The 20,794-nt window shown below is 44.3% G+C and overlaps 1 protein-coding gene across 4 annotated transcripts in view; it reads right to left on the reverse strand.

Annotated features, from left to right (window-relative positions):
* LOC146829259 (muscleblind-like protein 3) overlaps positions 1 to 20,453 on the reverse strand; it is a 504,035-nt gene extending 483,582 nt beyond the window's left edge. For all 4 annotated transcript variants that reach the window (XR_014962213.1, XR_014962212.1, XM_085607894.1 and 1 more), the window contains exon 1: positions 20,192 to 20,453. The gene's annotated coding sequence lies outside the window, so the exon portion shown is untranslated. The remainder of the gene's footprint in view (positions 1 to 20,191) is intronic.
* Positions 20,454 to 20,794: the final 341 nt, after the last annotated feature.

The raw sequence follows: 20,794 nt of genomic DNA on the forward strand, positions 1-20,794 counted from the left end.
TTTACATATGCGAAAGAAATTAAGCAAAGCATTTTTAACTCACATTCCAGGTGTGTGTTGTGACTGAGAATGTAAGAAATATCCATAATTTCAGTATGTAAAATGCCCGCACAATGATACACCTCACCCAGTTCCAAGGGTGCACTGATTTTTGACGCCTTCACGTTCCAATTCTACATGCACAGGAAGCGCTGGATACATGCACTCCCCAGTCCTGTCCTGTGGCCCATCGCTCAACATTTCTATATTTTTGCTTTATTTTTCTTCCACGACCTCCACCGTCTCCCCTCCCATCCGAGCTCCTGTACATCCCTACCCCTGTATTATATATATGGTTGCGTGTGCAGCGTTTATTTCATCAGCAGCCCTTTCCTTATTGTCCAAACGTAACTGCGGCAAAGTCAGCATGATAAACACCACAGAGAATCTATTGTATTGTATTGTAATTGTATTTATTTGGCACTTACTACCCCTGCGGAGGCATCAAAGCACTTTTGGGCGAGTAGCGCGCTACTCCAAAACCGAAAAAGGATTAGTGGTGGATTAGTATAGTGGCATATGAGTTAATTTGAGCGGTGGGCATGTGAGTCTGTTAGTTGGATTCAAAAGTATAATGGGGGCATAGTATTACAGTAGTAAAGAAACTGTCATACATTGTTAATGCAACAGTCATGCCTTTAGGAAGCGTAAAAAAACAACAACAATATGATGGGCATCCCTGAGCCGCGAAGATGATGTGGAAATGTTTAAGATCACGGAGTGGATGCCCAACCATATTCATGAGAACAAGGTGCTGATGCTGAAAGTTAGTGTGGTTGGAGAATGTGCTTTGGTAGGACATGTTGAGGGCGGAATGGGCTAATGAGACACTCAGTTCCACAGTGTCTACCCCTATATCCACACAACTGGTCCACAGGACCACTCAACCTCATCTTCATCATCTTCTGGGGACAGAGGCACTGAGGCAAGAGCTAGGGGGAACTCAATCTCATTAGGTAGCCAGATGTCAGAAGAGCATTATAGTTTGCTCTAAATTCTACTAGTTTATCACTCCTTGTACTCCATGGAATTTGAGAGGAGTGTTAGTGAGTCCTGGGGAAAGTGCACTCACATTAGATCTGGCGATTAGCTATTTGTTTTTGCTTGCTTTGCCTTTCATGTAAGGGAAACTGAGAGTTTCAGCTGCTTTCTGTTAAGGACATTATGTGTTCACTGCCTCAAAATCTCTTTTATTATTTATATATGTTTAAAACAAATACCGCTTTAGCATTGCTTGCTTCAGACTGCTGTGCCGGACCAGGATATTTGATAAACCAGAGACAACGAAGGGGAGACTAAACTGCTCTTCTCCTGTTCATCTGCGGTCCTTTTGTGGTTTTGCCACTGCTGTGCGGTACTGGGTTGCTTAATTGTGCCTAGTAGCTTGACTAGGACCTGTCAAAATGGAAATAATTGCTTTTGAAAGGTATATTACTGAAGGAATTTGAGTGAACATAATCCACACCACAACTCGGGCTTTGTTAAGCTCACTGTGAATAATAGCCTCTGAAAGGGGTGCACTGACAAAAGAGGTCAAGCGAAAGCTGAAAGGTCAATCCGCCTCTTAAAGTTGCAATCTGGCAAGAAAAGGAAGATCTGTGTTATATATGGGATAAAGTCCTCCCTGTTGTACATTGTAAGGATATTGCAAGCCACCAAGGAGTTCTGTGACCATAGAGAGGAACAAGGTCATGGAACGTCAAGATGACTAGCAATATCCTTATAATATACAGCTGGAGGTACTTTATTCCTTATAATACATGGCCACACCTTCATTCTTGGAAAAAATGCTTAAATCCACGGTTTTGTGCTCTTTCATTTATTTATTATTTGCAGAGTTTTATATAGCGCTGGCTAGACCCGGAGGTATCAGAGCGCTTTACATGAGGATTATCGAGTTACAGAATTCCATCAGTTACAGGAGCCAAGTAATAACATGGAAAAAACAGTGTTACGCAGTAACATGAGTTACTAGAGCATATCTTAAACAAATACACATATCCTATGGGGTATAGGAGAAAGAGGGGAAAAGTTAAAAGAGGTTGCAAAGAAGATCGGGTCGGGAAAGACCGGCAAGGGGGAAAGTAATTCACGGGAACCAAAAGACAAAGAGAAAGTCAAACAAGCCAGCTGAATCGTCGGGAGGTGGGGGAGGAAGGAGACACTGCAGAGAGACGAAGGAAAGTCTGCCCAATGTCCGGCTGGGTAGGTGACAGCCGAGTGGGAAATCCACAGCCCATCTCCTCTATAGCTACCTAGGTAGCTCCACCGGGCATCAGTCAAATTCCTAGGTTTCATATGAAAGATATGGGAGGATTGTAAACATGAAGAATAAAATTAGAATCTGTGTGAACAGCAATGGCCCGTATAGGGCGTGTTACCGGGGCGGTGACGTGGCGCAGAGGAGGGGCAGGGTGGGGGGTTGCAAAATGCGGCATACGGCCGATTGCAGGTAAGTTACGAAAAAAATAAAGAAAACAAATTTTGTTGCGGGCGCTGCATCGCATTTGGCGATGCTGCGCGCGCAACGAAATTCGTTTTTTTCGTAACTTACCTGCAATCGGCCATATGCCGCATTATGTAACCCTGCCCCTCCTCTGCCCCACGTCACCGCCCCGGTAACACGCCCTATACGGGCCGTCGCTGTGTGTGAAGACTGTTGTATATACCCAATCAAACAACAGTCATGTGCGACCCAGGAAAACAGTCCCCTGAGATCCAGTCCAACAAAGGGAAGAGAGCATTATATCTCAGTTACACACGTCACCTGAGATCCAATATAGCAATGGTGGTTGTGTGGCAGGACAGGACAGATATTCCAGTGTTAGCTACTATAAATATATTTTAAAGAAAGTTTGCAAAGTTATCACAAGGTGTGTCAAGTAAGCCACAGGTTTGTGACAACATTGTAAGAAAATTAGTATTTTTATTACCAAGAATTATACTCTTTTCTCACCATACTTTTCAGCTTCATTGGAAAAGATGTTTCAATCAAGCGCGGCCAGTGCAGGTAAGAGTGATGGAGCGGTGGGGCGGGGGCAGGGCAGGGCATGGGGGAAGTCAAATGACGGAATAGGGAAAATAAAATGTAAAAAAACAAATAAAACCACTTACCTTGCGCTCGCTGCATCGCTGAGTCAGCGATGCAGCGAGCGCAAAGTAAGTGTTTTTCTTTTTTAAAATTTTTTTATTTTCCCTATTCCGTGGTCTGTCGACTTACCCACTGCCCCACCGCTCTTACCTGCATCGGCCGCGACTGCTTTGAATAAATATTTACAGACAGCTTGCAAATATGACTGAAGAAACCTGAATGAAGTCCTCCACTCCTCTGAACTGGGTGTTTCCAGTGCAGAGAGTGAAACTAAAAAAGTGGTTATACAATTATTCCCATTGATAAGATCATCTTAGGAGAGTCATTATAAGGGTTGGCGATCTCCCAGAGAGCAGGCGTGGACGGCCTGTTTAACACATTTGAGGGGGAGGTGTAGATGGACTGGATTGAGAGAGGTGTCACTCAATGCAGCTTGTCTTCCCTCGCCATTAGGCAAGTGGATGGAGGGAAGCCTAGGGAAGAAAATAGATGTTCTGTGTTTGCACAGAACTCTGTCAAGGTCTTTGAACTGCGAGTCATTCCAGTCAATCCTTATGATTCTAAAACCCTGTACTCACTATGTACTAATCCACATTTGTGTTGAAGAATCACTGAAAGTATAAGAGCAACCATAATGGAACGACAAAGCTACATAAGAGCATATACACCGTTTATTATGTGCCTCTCGCATCTGTTAGAATTCAGCAAATGGTCTTAACTTTTACTACTTGATCAGATGGCCCAGTGCCATCGAATGCACCAGATCCAAGACGAGCCGCGAGGCCGTGGTTGCAAATCATCTTCGTCTCGGTACCAGTGGACTGGACCTCAGGTAGCCAATTCCTAGCACTGCCTACCTCCCCGACTCGTTGCCAAATCTGCTCAGTTAGTTTAGAAGTGTTCAATGTCGAACAAGGTTAACTACTGTACTGATGTTGCTTACATCCATCCATTGGATGGATTTATTTGCTTAATTATCCAGGACAAAGCTAACTTACTCTGACATCCAGGAAGTACTGACAAGTAAATAAACACTAGATGTAACTTTTATTGTCTCATGTCGTTGATCCTCAATATTTTCATATCAGGATCCAAACTACTGAGCTCAGTGTCCATGGCCTACGCTGGGGTTCATTTATGCAAAGGGTACAGGCCAAGACGCCCCTCTTAAGGCCCTGCTTGGTCCATAGGCTCACTGCGTCATCAAATTGCTGTTTCTTGCCAGCTATCCTGAAACTACAGCCAGCTACCCAAAACAGACTGGCAATCCACCCGATGGGATGACAGAGTTTTCAGGTCAAAATACTTAATTTCAAGGCCTCTCGTTACTAAATTACCTCTCTGCGTCGAATCTAGCCATAGGTTAAGTCCAAAAGGTCTGTAAACGTTCCTTTTGCAGCAGGTGTATGGTCTGAATCCCACATAATTTCTCTTATTTGCTAGTAAGCACTACTTTCAGCCCCAAGCAGGACTCACTAACCTCTCATCTGCAACTCTCGGCAGAGCACTCTGAAGTAACAAATACTAAATACATGCGATAAAATAAAAACAGCACTATATTAAAAAGCATTCACCATAGGAGGGAACAACAAGAGGCAACACGTAAGCAATATAGGTCTGGTTAGACAGGAGACGCATGTATTTGGAAAAGACAGATATCATCTACGAGCCTGCAAATTTTACAGAGGATAAGGCAAGATGACAAGAAGAGAGACACTCTAAGCTTCTGAAAGAGTTTGGGGGGAAATGTTGCATCCACTGATAAAACACTGTGCAGTCACTTCTAAGAGGCTGGAAGGGTCCAAGAGAACTTGAGAAAGGCAAATATGGTTCTGAGACTAACACCTCCAGGTCAGTCGGCTTCAACTCAGTATTATGGACATGAAAGCAATCACTTAAAGGAATGAAAAGTCTAATGATCTCATCAACATTTGAGTGTTAAATCTGCATGGTTATGCAAGGGGAATGCAAGGCAAGACAAATGAGGGTCCCTCTGGTATACATCCCGATGAAGACTTTGGAATAAGTGGAATCCCACTGAACATTAGTCTAAAGCATTGGTGCAATTTGCGGTTTCTGGGGAATATACATAGATGTAGGTGACATGATTCATACTCTCCTGCAGGGAGTCATTGATTACATGTTTGAAGATGTTTATGCATACTTGAAGTTGGATAAATAATGTACTGGCTGCAATAGATTTAAAGATCATTATATTTTTAAACATAACCTATGTTGCGATGCACTTGTATTGCATTACATTGAACATTTTTAGTTGAATGCATGATAGTGTTAATGATATGGCTAGAGTGAATTGGTATGGATAGGCCATTTTGTAATTAAAACGTTCAATTTAATTTTAGTAAAAGTATGCTTTGCAAAAATGCACTGTCATGCAAGTTAAAAGCCTGATTTTGAGTTCTGCCGTCAGATTTCCCATGCGCCCATGCAGCAGATGTTTTATGTCCAAAACATTGGCAATGGAAATTCAGAGCTTTACAAATTCTGTGCTAGAGCAGGGGAAGTGTCTCCCTCGATGTGGCAGTCACTGCCCTGCACGGTGTCACTTTATGGGTAATATCCCAGTTGACATTTTGCCAAATCACATCTCGGATGATGACATTTCCACCACCAAATGTCCTAGCTGGAAATGTACCCCCCAAATTGAGGTACACCGTCAATGTGCATGCATACCAACATGCTGAGAGATGTCTCCAAGAAGGTAGGGGCACTGTTCATCTTTTGGTGAAATGGTGCTATCCTGCCTCATGGATTTTCATGGGACACCTCTGCAAGGCAAAGTGCTGGGTCAGTCACTCTGCAAGAAGGGACTGATTCAGCTACATTTTCATTGCTGTACCTCCGCTTCTTCGCAAACCCAATAGGAGAATCAGAGGAGCTTTTTCGGAGAGATTTTCACCACGAAAGAAACTCTGAACAAGAATGTTCTACTGCTGAAGGTAGAAACAGGTTTTTTTTCCCTGAAAACCTTTTTTCTTTATCACCCTCTTTTAAATCTAGGATTATTCATATTGTAATGTGCCAATGTATCTGAGTTCCAAAGACATGAAATGCAAAAACATGATAAGGTAGTTAATTCACAATACTGGAACTGGATTATCACCTCTAATCTCCAACACATATCTATCACGTGAAGAACGGGCATATTCGTTTCCAATTATACAACCTAAAACATTGAAATAAATGTAAAATGAACTGAGACTAAGCAATGTACTCATGATACTATCAATCATATATTTATTTTTTTATGAGAAACTGAGCACAGTCTCCACAAACATATTTAATAGGATTTTGATTCCATGCTTCACAAATTTGTCAAGATTTGTATCCACCTGTCCGCTGCTCTATTGACTGCCTCACGTGCTCTATCTTTTCCCACACACATATTTCCGATATACACTCGGAATCTAAAACACCAGACCCATTTCTGACACTCCTTCTGTAACATAATAGTTCACGTTTTGAGTGGGCCTATTAAGCGAGGGTTAAAGCCTCTTTGTTGGCTATGCTAATGTTTCCTCACAACTCTTGTTCACACTTGAGCATGTGTTTTCTGTGAAAAAATTCACCTTGTTATCCGATCTTTTCAGAGCAAAAATCCATAGCCTCAGAGTATATAGCTCTCTTCTTTCATACCTGCCTAAGGCCTGCTACTGCTAATTAACTATCGCTTTACACGCAGAGATATTATCATTTAGGGGAAGGCCCCTGTTACACAAGGATGCTTCCCGCTGCCTACTTTGTGTCCCCGCTTTGTCAGCTTACCTCGTCCCTTCTTCTCATCTTCTCATCTTCTCGAAAGATAGTATTACCACTCCTGAGGCGGAAGCCGGGAGAGTTTGCTGCACATTTCGTCTTGTTTTTAGCATTGAAATTGTTACTGCTTTTAATTTGCACTGTACTCCTACCTGTGAGCACTTCACCTCTTGAAAGCTGCTGAATCGCCCCTGCACAGCGGATCCTAGCGCTGTGACGGGAAGGGAACAACATCCACGCCATCGCGCGCCAAACCTCGGGGCCACGGCCACTTTCCTGAGGCCACGCCCACTTCAATTTCAAAGCCTTCTTAATCGCGCAGAACCGCGAGCGCGTTAAAGATAGTATTACCACTCCTGAGGCGGAAGCCGGGAGAGTTTGCTGCACATTTCGTCTTGTTTTTAGCATTGAAATTGTTACTGCTTTTAATTTGCACTGTACTCCTACCTGTGAGCACTTCACCTCTTGAAAGCTGCTGAATCGCCCCTGCACAGCGGATCCTAGCGCTGTGACGGGAAGGGAACAACATCCACGCCATCGCGCGCCAAACCTCGGGGCCACGCCCACTTTCCTGAGGCCACGCCTCCACCCCCCTACATCAATGTGCCTTCCCCGGACGCGCAGCGGACGTGCGCAGCGGGCGCGCCAAAGGGAAGCCCGTCTGCGCCATGTCGGGCCTAGGGCCCTCCTCCCCAGGAGCCCACGTTTGTGGACCAAGGGTGTACTCGTCTCATCTACTAATATCCATGCGACCCCCTGTTAAGCAACACTGCAAGACTCTACCTAATGACAGGTATGATACCATCTCATGTTCTAACTGCAATTTTCAACTCGATGTCCCCCAGCTTTGTAGGCCCACCTCCCAAGGTCACAAGCCGACACATACTTGGCGCCTTGGAAGCCTAAACTGTAGATCCCTTGGTAAACATAAAAGAAATATATACGATCTCCTATCCGACAATCTACTGGATGCCTTATTCCTTACTGAGACGTGGCTTCACGCCAGCTCAGGCCCAGATATAGCTGAAGCTCTTCCGCCAAATTATGCGATTGTCAGACAAGATCGTACCACCGGAGTAGGGGGCGGCATAGCAGTCATTTTCAAAAAATCACTGCATTGTACCTTGGAACATGTCTCCTTAAATGCCTGTGAGATAGCCCTCTTTAAACTTTTACTCCATCCGAATTTCTCTTTTATGGGTCTCTTGATTTACCGACCACCTGGCCCGTTGCATTCTTGGGTCACGCAACTGGTGGACTGGATTGCCTCGGTCAGATTAAATTACAGCAACCTATCTATTATTGGTGACCTGAACATACACTTAGATGACCATAAGAACAAATTTGCCACAAATCTAATCCATGATCTGGCTGCCATGAATCTTACTTTGTGGAATTCGGGAGCCACGCACAAAGGCGGCCATCTACTGGATGCAATTTTTTCCAGTTTTCCCCTGTCACTTAGCCATCCAGCCACGCCCTTACAGTGGTCAGACCACTTTCTCATTTACTTCAGTGTGTCTAACCATCTGACTTTTAGATCCTCCGGATTGACAGGGCAGGCCGGCAAAAGAAACTGGAAGAGACTGGACATAACTTACTTTATGTCTGTATTAAACTCTGCCCCTCTAGATGAATTATTTAATACTGAAGATATTGAGATTGTTGCCTCTAATATAAACAATTGGCTATTAGGAGCTCTAAACATCTGTCTCCCGTTGGCACGTAATAAATTTGCATCCCACAATGCTCCTGCGCCCTGGTACAACGAGGAATTGAAGGCAGCCAAATCCAAGTGTAAACGCTTGGAACGTCTTTGGAGGACGGACTACTCCCCTGCAGCCTGCCTAACTTACCGAAAAGAACTTAAGCTCTATCACAAAGCATGTTCCATGGCCAGAGCTAATTATGTGGCGAAATCAATTTCAGATGCCTCAAATAAATCCAAAATTTTGTTTAATCTTGTAAAAGATTTAGCAGGCTCAAACACTGCAGCCAAACCTCTTCCACTGAATTATGTTCAATGCGAAGAACTGGCGCGCTTCTTCACAGATAAGATCGACATAATTCACCAGGACATAGTAAAGCAACACCAGACACAAACAGCGACAGATCGGGACCTCGTCCCGAAGATGATCACCCTCTCCCCAACATCATATCTGTCCTACGAGCCACTTACAGTATGGCCCGAGATAAATCTTCAGGGTCTCCAAGACATTTTAGGGAAAGTTAAATCTGGCTCTCCCAGCGACCCCCTCCCAATCTCTGTACTTAGACTTCTCGACATCCCACAACTTTCCATCATCTGCCAAGCCTTAAATTTATCTCTCACCACAGCTAAAGTTCCAGCAATGTGGAAACATGCCATGGTCTCACCTCTTCTTAAGAAACCATCGGCAGATCCAAAAATCCTGGCAAATTTCCGCCCAATATCTCTCTTACCTGCTTTCTCCAAAGTTATGGAAAAACATGTTCATGGACACCTCGCTAGTTTCTCAGAGGAAAACAACATACTCCATCCCTCCCAATCGGGCTTTCGCCCTGGTTTTTCAACAGAGACCACACTGCTGGGTGTGACGGAAAATCTTCGCCTCCTAGTTGACAGAGGTGAGACCGCCGCACTGATTCTACTCGACCTCAGTGCGGCGTTCGACACTATCTCCCATGACACTTTGTTAAACTCACTTTCCACTATAGGTATCAGGGGCACAGCATTGGACTGGATATCATCCTTCCTAACTCTTAGGACTTTTCAAATCACCTCCAGTAATGCGACCTCGAATGTCCACCTATCCCCTCATGGTGTCCCCCAAGGTTCGGTATTAAGCCCTCTGCTCTTCAACCTATATGTCACTCCGCTTGCTCAGATCGCTGAAGCAGCAGGTCTAAACATGTTTACTTATGCTGATGATTCACAAATTATTTTCTCACTCTCCAATGGTGACCAGGACTCCCCCTCCCTTCTGAAGTCTGGTCTTAGGAACATCTCCACCTGGATGAGCAAAAATATGCTCAAACTCAATGGTAGCAAAACGGAGGTTGTAATCGTGGGCCCAAATCAAACCCTTTGGAACCCAAGACACTGGCCATCCGAAATGGGTTCCCTACCCACTCCTTCACAAAAAGTTCGTAATCTAGGCATTATCATTGACAATGGCCTAACCATGGAGCCCCAGGTTATTAACCTAACATCCTCCTGTTTTACCATCCTGAGGTGGCTCAGGAAAATCATCTGGATGCTACCGGACGACACCCAAAAGTCTGTGGTAAATGCATTAATCACCTCCCGTTTAGACTACGGAAACGTTCTCTACCTGGGGTCCTCACAGGCAACCATGCGCCGCCTACAATTGGCGCAGAATGCTGCAGCAAGGTTGCTCTGCAAATGCAACAGAAGGGAACATATGTCAGGACATCTTAAGGAAGTCCACTGGCTACCGATCGGAAAAAGGGTCAAATTTAAAACACTCAGCTATATCCACAGAATCAAATGGGGCAATGCCCCTAGCTATCTGCAAACCCTTGTGCGAACTTACATTCCGGCTCGCTGTCTGAGATCATCAAAACAAGGTTTTTTCTGTGTACCTAAAGTTCGCCTAGCAAGGATGGGGGGCAGATCTTTTTCCCTATTGGGTCCTAAGCTTTGGAATTCCCTTCCTCAGCACTTACGTTTGGAAACCAACTATACGCGCTTTCGCAAAGCCATCAAAACCTGGCTCTTTAGCCAGTAATCTGCTCCAACCTCTCCTCTAAGTTTCTAGTTCCCTCAAGTGGTCCATATCTTTAGCGCCGGGAAACCCTTTTTGGGTAGCTGTCGCGCTTTATAAACTTAACAATAAAAAAATAAATAAATCAGCACTATAAAGTCCCCTCACAGCGGTGTGAAGCACAATACAAGTCTCCAACATACCATAACATACATTTAGAATGGCATAAGACTAGAAGCTCTTAAAATGATATTCTTTGCACTTACAGAGGAAAGTGGGTTACTAACTCCCAAGTAGCTGACTCCATCCGGAGGCATCCGAGCCTGGGATCAACGAATGGTAACAGAGACCCTAAGCATCAAACCCTCCCTCTGAGGTACCAGCACAAACTAGTTACATTCCTGAAAAATGTCCTGCCTTCAAGGTTGATGCCTTCATTCCAATAGTAATGAGTTGTACTTCTAGCAATGGCTACATGTCTATGGCAGTAAATGCTGCCCTGAGGAACACGTGGAGCTCTGCCTTTCATCTCAAACATACTGCACGTGTTGTCCCTGTAGGCGCTGCCACTGAGCAGGTGATATTCAGTCGATTGGGTTCGCATGCACTCAGAACTGGGGCATGGGGAGCTCACACAACTGTTTAAAGTCATGGTGTCAAGTTACTGAACATTGATGTGAGCTAATGGCTGGTGACATCACTCCTGGATATATAGGCGCTAGACTGTGCGCCACCCTCTCACTAGAACTTGTATTTTTCATTTTTTGGGGCATTTGCTTTTTTTTTAATTTCCAGCTCTTGAGACTACTGCAACCATAGTTTTGCTAATGGTATATGTTATTTTTGTTTGATATATATCTATAGAATTCTCTCAGATAAATAAAGCACCACTATGGGTTAAGCATCTCTTTTGCCCTGTACATGCGGTGCGTGACTTTTGGAGCTGAGGCTCAAAGGTAAAACATCCAGCTGGGTGGGTTATCACCATTGTTTCTCCCACTATGACAATCCTGTGAGTGTTCCATTTCACAGGCAGGCAGTCAGAATGTTACTGCCATTCACCCAAGGGTGGGTTATAATAACTAGTTACAGGTCCCCCGGTGGGCTCTGGAGAAGCCACAGCAGTTAGCTTGCAGTGCCACCAACGAAGTCTCCTCTTCATTGTTAATATGGCTACCCTACTTCTGAATTATGAAAAGTGTTTTCTCCACACTCGTGCATCCACGCGTGCAAATCCTGTCGCTTGTTAAAAAAAAACTGATCTGCGGCCTAGACTACAAGAACGATTTCTCCATTTATCCTCCCTGCTTCTTTTTAATTTATAATTTAATTAATGCAATTTTATATAGCGTGAACATTGCCGGGAGGAATTACGTGCTTCACATGAGAGGGTGCAAGTTACCTGCAAATAAATAGGTTAAATAAGCTTTACGTAGGGCGTGATAACTACAAGACAATACATATCTGTCAAGCTTCTTCTACTTCTTAACACTTTTCATCACTTTTCAATCGCCAACCCTTCTAACATGATAGCTTGACTAGTTGACTCTACAATGTGAGCGAGCCCTTCTCGCACCTCCCCGCGTCCGGCATTCACTGCATCACTACTTCTACTTAAAAAGACAGCTTCATGGCCCTAAAGCCTCTGTTTACATACACTGCCGGCCCTTCACGCTGGAGGATCTTTCATGACTTATCCCCGTCGCTAAAGTGGGATTTTTGTTTTATGTGCTATATTTTACATAATATGGAGAACAATTTATTTTCGTGAAACACTTACTACTATTATTGAAGTGCTTGGTACTTATTTAATCAACATTTGCAGGATAAAAGCCTGAGACAGCACCGCTGAACTCTAAAACAGTATGTTACAGATGTATTTCTGCATCAGATGTATTAACCCTGGATAGTTTGATTCACTTTTGGTCAATCCTAAAACGTTTCACGCAGATTGGTCAAAGGGAGAGGAAAATGTATAGGGCGCAGGCCCAAATGATTTCTTCGTTTTTTGAATACCATAGTCGGGACAGAACAAACCGATCCGATCTGAGTTGCAGGTGGGGCTCACCGGTACTCACTTCTAGGGGAACCGGCACTCTCTCATCAGACTTTGACCCACAGCAAGCGGGAGAAAAACACACAATGACAAGGGGTAAGGAAGGAAAAGAGAAAGACGGAAAAATACTAGCAATACGAGAAAGCACGGATGAAAAAGAACCCGAAAATGAAATACAGTGGCAGGGAGTGTCTGGTGGTGTGTGAAAGTGCCATGAATTTAAGTCAGAACTACGCAGCCTTTCTTTGTATTCGGCACTCCCGACGTCCTATAGACGCGGCGGTGGCAGCAGGACAAAAGTTTTGGCCCCAGCACTTATTTTTTAACAAATTAAGCACCGAAACCTCTTGACACATCAGCGCTGCACTTGGGGTGAAGAAAGAGGCCCGCGCCTTCTGTGCGCGTTTTGCCATTTAGTGTAAACAATGTCCAGAAGTAATGCAATGTATATGCAGCTACACAGTGGAGCCCCGGAAGTCCGGAGACCTCGGAATCTGACAAGCTGTGAAGAGATCATTTTCTTTTGCCTCCATTTTGTGTCACCCCCTTAATTTATCGAGTTCACAGACATAAATGTAATGTCCTAGGGAAAAATGGGCGGCCACATGAACAGGGTTGGCAGCAGGGCTTTAACTGGGATGAAAACACTGGGGGCCTCTAAAAAGGGCGTGGTCGATGTAAATAAGGGGGTGGCTTAAAACACGTAAGCTTAAAATCTGTGCTCACTCAGCATAGTGTGCCGCCCGACTGGTATTTTGTTGCTTCTGTTTTTGCATCCAGATATATAATTCAACAAGTAACATTACACTTACAACAAGACTATTGGCTTTGTCAATGGTTGTTTTAACATAAATGAGCAACTGACATGGTTTCGAGTGATAGTATACTGAACATGCTTCAGATCTGACATGATGAGGCTATGAAAGAACTACGAGTGTCTTCGAAGTTACCTCAAAGGTAGTGAATGGTGACAATGCTGCAGAGTTAAGGTTTTTTTTCACCCTGAAGGTGAGGGCTAAACTGGAGACCCAGATAGTGACCCGCCTAGGCACCTGCTTTTTAGATTTGCCGGTGCTGAGTACCGGCAGGACCCGGCCCACTTAAAAACCCTGGTTGCCAGTATCGATCACTGAAAAGTGAAAAAGGCTGTTAACACCACCCCAAAAATGCCAACTTTGGTGCCTGGGTCCTCAATTGTATTCGAAATCCTATGCACATGTACAGCCAACATTCTATAGCGAGGAGCACGGAATGCATACATATGTGTGCCCCACATTACGATTGTATTTCACCAAACTCTGGGGCCAACGGTAATATACACAGGGCAGAGCAGAGAGGCCCATGCCCAGGCTGGGCACGATTTCAAGCCGCGCCACAGGGTACGGGAAACAGGACCTCTCTGAAAGCCATTTGCTTTCCCTGATATCTGTTGGGCACTGGGGCAGGCTATGCTCTGGGGTGCAGGGTTCAGGTATGATTGGTACCGTAACGCATGTTGCCTATGCCCAGTGCACACTATGGCAAGTGCCCACTGTGCATGCCAGCAAGCCATGCACAGTGGTTAATGGGGAGCCAGATACTGAGAACAGAGCGTGCCTGAAGGTGTTACCCTGTGCTCAATACTCACTGCATGCATAGCTGCAGGGCACAAGCCAAGCATGAAAAGCACAACAGGATGGCAATGGGACCATGGTGTGCTTGTTCTAACGGGCATGGCCCGAGGCTGTGCCAGGGGGTCACTGGCTGCAGGGGTATGGGTTAAAGGGTTACGCCTCTGTTCACTGCTCACTTGGCACAACACGGGTCTTTCCCACGCAGTATTAGAAACAGACGTACTGCACACAAAGCATGGCTGGTGGCCGTGCATGTGCCCACTAGGCCTGATCAAATGCTGTGCTCTTGGGGCAGTGTTGGGAGGGGGTTTCTACCCTGTGTCCACTAGGCACCAACACAAGTCAGGCGCATCAAGTATGAGTCGCAAGACAGGGGCAGGAACAGGCCTGGTCCAAGGCACCATTCTGGCCATGGTTGCACACCAAACTCAGCATGTACAGGGGATAAGGTTACTGGGCCCAAGGCATGACCAAAGGCCACACTGTGTGCCCAATATCAAGTTGGTACACAGGTACTGAACACAATGCATTGTCCAGTGCCACGCCCCATAACCAGTACCTTGCTTGCACTTTGTACTGCAGTAGTACATATAGGGTTTGGCCGACGTCCTACCTGTAGGTAGACAAGTACTGGATATGGCACAGACCCATATGTGTGTGTTTACATATGTACATACTGAAAAAACATAGATTACAGGGACGTTATAGTTAGGCTCACATGTCAGTCGTACAAAACCAGTGAAATTCTGCAGTTATAGTCAGCTGAGCTAACTATATCTCACACCTCCGCAATGCAGTGCTTATGACCTCACATCACTCGTGACATGCTCAGTGACATCACTAATGACATCACTGAAGTCACTTTTTTGAACAATTTTGTTAACATTCGTCAATCGGCGCCAAAGATATAGTCAATTCAAAAAGTGCTTTTCCTATGGAAACAGGCTCCTAACTGTAACACTATAACTACTTACTGGCAACCGCCAGTAGGTAATAGATACATTGATAGATATGTCATAAATTATAATTAGGTATCCAAGTATGTTCCCCAAAGCACTGCTCATAATGTCACAGCTGACCTTGCACATTCCAACTCATGCGACATTGATGACCTTGTGGGATATCACTGATAACAACCGCTGTAGTCAGCAATGAGATGACATCTAAGAAATTAAACAGAGAGGAAAGGCCACAATAAAAAAAAAAAATTCTCCCCAAGACACTGCATTGAGATTAAAGGATACAGTACCACTGTCAGCAACTATACATATCTGCACAATTGTATATATAGAGAAAAACTCTCAGTTGTCCAATTAATAGTCTGTTGCAGTCCCCTCAAAACTAAAAGATGGCCTCTCAGGCAACAAATGCAGATGCCGGATCTGGCGGCATAGTAGGAATAACGTGTCCATTGTAGGGGCCTGTGTTTGACCTCATGGCCACAGGAAAAATGTCCACTCAGCCTTTCATCCTTCTGAGGTTGATAAAATGAGTACCATTGAGTTGGGTAACAAAACACATCTGTTATTCAGCGCCAAGATACCCCTCTGGGTGAACGCCTTCTTTACAAATACACATCTTATGCTATGTTATTATGCAAGCCTGCAGTCACTCAGATGATTAGAGAGGCAAGACTACAGTAATAGATATTCACAAAGACATTAAACTAAGAAAGATGTAGGACAGCTGTCAACATCTCCATCCCCTCATAGACATGATATGGAGAAAAAAAATCTGTTTCAGTTACACACACTGGTAATAAGTGTCCTCATATACATTAAATACAGGTCTATGGCTGCAGTGCCACTGTTAGCACACATAACAGAAATTATGTTAATAATTGTTGCTGGTTTTACGCTCACAAGCAACCAGAAGTGCTTAATTTGTAAATTAAAGAGTGTCAGTGCCCAATTCTCCTGCTCAGAAGTTGGTGGACAGTGCAACTAAACGTCAGATGTTTAATCCACAACCAGACACTCTATGCACCTGTAACTGACTTTTGCACATTCCTGCTTTCTCCCTTAGTGATGTTTTTTCGTTTTTGTCGTCCTCTTTTCCATTTGTGTGTTTTTCTCTCTTTTCCTCTCAGGGAAAATCTGATACGGACAAATAAGTGCCAATCCTCATAAGGAAGTGCTGTGACCTCCAGATTAAAGGACCACTGTTACCATCTACCGTAGTAGCGCATACATACTGTTCAAAATGCTCTGTATCCTTTCTTAGGCAACAGATTTGAAAAAAAACTGATGTTTGCAGATATGAACCCACCGGTGACTATATCTCTGGTGATAACATGAAGGATCTCATTTGTGATGTCATGTGTGATGACTTGTGTGGGTTTGTGAGCAGTATAATGGGGACTGGTGTGGTAGCATAGTGCACCACCACAAATGGTAAATTTCAGTGGTCCAAAGGCTTTAGTTCAAAGCAAAAATATTCCTTTATCGGATGATGACATTATTAATGTCATTTATAGCACATATAATATGTGGAAGTTTGAAATTCCAGTATGAAAACCTGTCTCGAACTTCCTTAATACAGTCAAGTTTTAACATCTCTAGTCACCTGTAATAAGAAAACATCATAACTGCTCAAATGTAATAATGTAATACAGTTGAATTGTGGCATCATTATGCCTGCTGCCAGAGCCAGCAGCCAAGGTAAATAGCAGGTCATGGAGCGCCATTGCAGCTGCAGTTTTAAGCAACGTAAATGAGAACTGGCTTCCCATTTTTATGACCTGTTTTTCTAAAATGAACAGCGATCAGCACAAATTAGAGATTAATGGTAACATGTATGTATGTATGTTGCGTAAGTCTAGCCAAAGGCAGTGTATTGCTATACGGGGTCAAAGACAAGCATAAAGTAAACAAGTGATAGGGGCGGTAGCTGGTTTGTGGAAGGCCATGCACTGTGATGCAGTATTCTTTAAAGAGGTGCATCTGCAACTCTTTCCTAAATTGGAGCAATGTTTGGGTGGCCCTGATGGAGACAGGGATGTTGCTCCAGTTCCTGGATGCCTAAATGGGAAAGGCCTGCTACATGTTAGTCTTTTTACTGGCTACAGTCTGATGGTGCAGAGAACCACCGGAGATGGTGAGCTTGTCTTCAAGATAAGTGGGGCCGTGATGGCTGTGCACATATTGCGGCTGGATTTAAAGAAGATGCGGGCTGGAAAGGGGAGCCAATTGAGTTCTATCGGAGGCCAGTGATGTGATCATATTTCTACAAGCCCTGGGTGAGATGTGTTGTTTATTTTTTACACATAGCTCATTACAGGTAGGAAATAAACTCTGTGCATGCTACTCCTCATTCTGAGCTACATGAAACAGGTTCTAATATGTTTTTGCAACACATTACTACCTGCTTTTTGGTGCATTTAATGATGCATTACAGGTACTACTGTTATTCGTCCTGTCTGCAATCATACTATCTCTTTCATATGAAGGAGCAAGAACCCCAAGGATGGAAAACGCATGTGGTAAGAATGGTGGTGTGACAATTTATTATAGGAACTAAAATACCTTCTTCCGTACATTACAGGATATTTCAAGTCATCTTAAGAGTAAGAATTCAGCCTTTGGTCTGGTTCCCCTATATAGTCACAGTACCCCTTGTAATTGTCATTTACCGCAAGGGGTATTTTATCCCAAATATTATATTGTGATTTTAGTAAACAAACATATGTTAACCTTACAAACGTTTTTGTCCACTTTGAGTAAACACCTGATGCTATTACTCACAACCTAGACCTTGGAAAGTGCCCAAACACCACAACACTGTAGCCAACATCTATGGGGAGAGGATGTAGCCTTGCGGCTAGAGCGGTCGACCTGGGGAACCGGGTTCGAGTCTCGGCAACAACGTTCAACATCCTGTGATTCTGGGCACATCGTTTCTATACTCTTTCCCCCGTGCCTAACAAAAATGAATCTGTTCATCTGTAACGAAACTGGCGCTCATGTAAAGCGCTCTGATACCGGACGTCTCGGATCTAGTTCACGCTATAAAACATATTTTTTTAAAGAATAAATCTGTAGAAAAAACGGGAAGTCAAATAAAGGAAATCTGTGGGTGGCGTGGAACCGTGAGGCTTTTGTGCACTCATACGTAACCATGAATAAAGTTAACGGTAAATAATGTATACTAAAATATAGCGTCTTCTCAGATTCCAACAGTAATCTGTCAAATATCATGTATAATCCTAGGAGAGATTAGACGCAGAGATAATTAGGTCATTTGCTGCACTTTCCCGTCCTGCTCCTAATTAGTTTCTGATTGACGTGAGTTATCCTCAGACATGCACTTCTATAAATGTCAGTTATGTCAACTGGTCCGAGCAGCAGGGGGTGCAATAACAGCAATGAAAGGGGCTTCTGGGAACAAACCGTAAGGGACCCTGCCTTAGACGGGGGCGGCGGGGGGCGCGAGACACGCTGCCTCGTGCCAGGGCGGTGTCTGTGCTGTGTAGCAGGGCTCGGAGAGCTGGGCTCTGTGCTGTAGACATTAAACACACACCACTCTCTCAGTGAACGGCGGCGTGAGCAAACGTTTGAAGAATGCTACTTAGTAAACATTACCTTTCCTGGGCTGGGGTTCTTTGTCTCCAGGCAGACTACAGTGCAGTAGCTGAGGCGCGCCGACTGCGCATGCTCCACCCGCGAGGGCAATGAAACCTCTCCTTCACTCGAGTTACAGTAATATTCGCAGAGCCGCCGATGTAGTTTTGGCTGCATTTTGTTTCTAGAAAAAGCTCTGGGCAGCAAACTACCGAGTTCAACACTATTCAAATATTGTCCACTGGATTTCACAAAAGAGGCCTACGTTTGGACTTTCAGGGAGTCTAGGCGCTGCCCCTCCTCTCAGGGGTTTTAAAGTTAAAGTATCAAATGCTGAGTAAGCACAAGAAAGCTCTAATTCTGCATTAAACCTTTAGAAACGGGGCAAACTGAAAACCGGGGTAGAGTAGTTTTGAAATGCACGCTGCAAAATTGTTCAGGGGCGAGATACCATAGATTATTAAAATACAAACATATTATAGTTGAGGGGAATTGAAGGTATATCAGGACCCGCGGGATCGATGGTTTTATTCAGCACCGCGTGTATCTGCATGCGTTAAACTACCTTCCCACTATTTCAACAATATGCTCTCAAAGCAATGGGCTGATTGCGAGTTAACACACAAGGACAGCCATGCACTTCAAGCAAACATTTATATTAATAGAAGCTGCAAATAATAACAAGTGAAATAAAACATTACTGTGCTGCGTAAGTGCTGAAAGTATATCTATTCAACTATAGATTACAAAAGCAAGCATACTCACAACTTTACAACTCCCTGTGTGGCAGTTCATGCTGCTTGGGAGGGAGCCGCCTACTCTTCTAAGATGATATTATATTTTGTAACCACGGCCTTACTGAATTCTATGCAAGTCTTCCCTTTTCTGTGCAAAAACGAACACCCGTGTGTTATAAAGCGCTGGCATACACACATGAAACTTTTTATTATTTTGAGGTACAGCAAAAGAAAAACGTTCCCCCCCCCCCCCCCCCAAGGTCGTCCCTTTACAGTTTTCCCCACCAAGCTTAAAAAAATGCACAACACTGAACGGAACTCGGGCATTTACCACGGTTGTGCATTTCATAGGAAAATGCACATGGCTCACTTCTTTCGGCAAGAGGCGAGCAAAGGTATAGGGAGAAACGTGGCACCCGTGGGATGCGCTGCGAAACATGTATTTAATTGCGGAGCGCACGAAGATGACAAAGCTGAAAGCCAGGCGTACTGCCCTGTGTGAGATCGGTGTCTTGTAACTGAAATAACTGCAGCAAATCGAGAGAAAAAATATCCCTCGCCATAAAAGCAGACGCTGCGCTGGAAAATGTTAAGTACCCCGAAAAAGCTTACCTTGTGAGAGTCTTGCTGGTAGCAGAAAGCAGCAGCTAAGGGGCCGAACTCAGCTGCAGCAGCATGCCATGTGTTAGCTGCAGAAGCAGAAGCAGCACTAAGCAAACTGGACAAAGTGCTAGTGCGGTTTTAACATGGGTGTATAATGAATGCCGCCATCTTAAGCCCAGGCTGCTGCGATGATTAGATATAACCAAATTAAAGCACGCCCCCGTGTACATAACTTCATTGCTGGGACGTGCAGCCAGGCTCAAACTATACTGCGCTGGGGTATGGCATGTCAAGCAGTCATAGAAAAGTGATTCCCAGACCACAGCGAAAATCAAACGTGCCTGTTTTTTTAAATGTTTGTGTTTTTGAGCGGTCTCCTCTATTCGATCGAACTCGTGGGCGCGTCGTGCTCGCGATTTACCCTCTGTTTGCTCTTTTGAGTTTAGCATGATTAAGCATTATTCCTCCGGCGCCTCCCCCCTGCTCGACTCATGTGGTACATTCCACGCAGAGAACACCTAATGGCCTTCAAGATCTATGTCGTATGCTGCAGCTCAGTCTGGCTGCTACCATAGCAACATAGCTAAAACCTTAGTAGACTAGCTAAATGAA

Source organism: Triturus cristatus, chromosome 5_2, assembly GCF_964204655.1.
Source record: "Triturus cristatus chromosome 5_2, aTriCri1.1, whole genome shotgun sequence".
Taxonomy (NCBI): domain Eukaryota; kingdom Metazoa; phylum Chordata; class Amphibia; order Caudata; family Salamandridae; genus Triturus; species Triturus cristatus.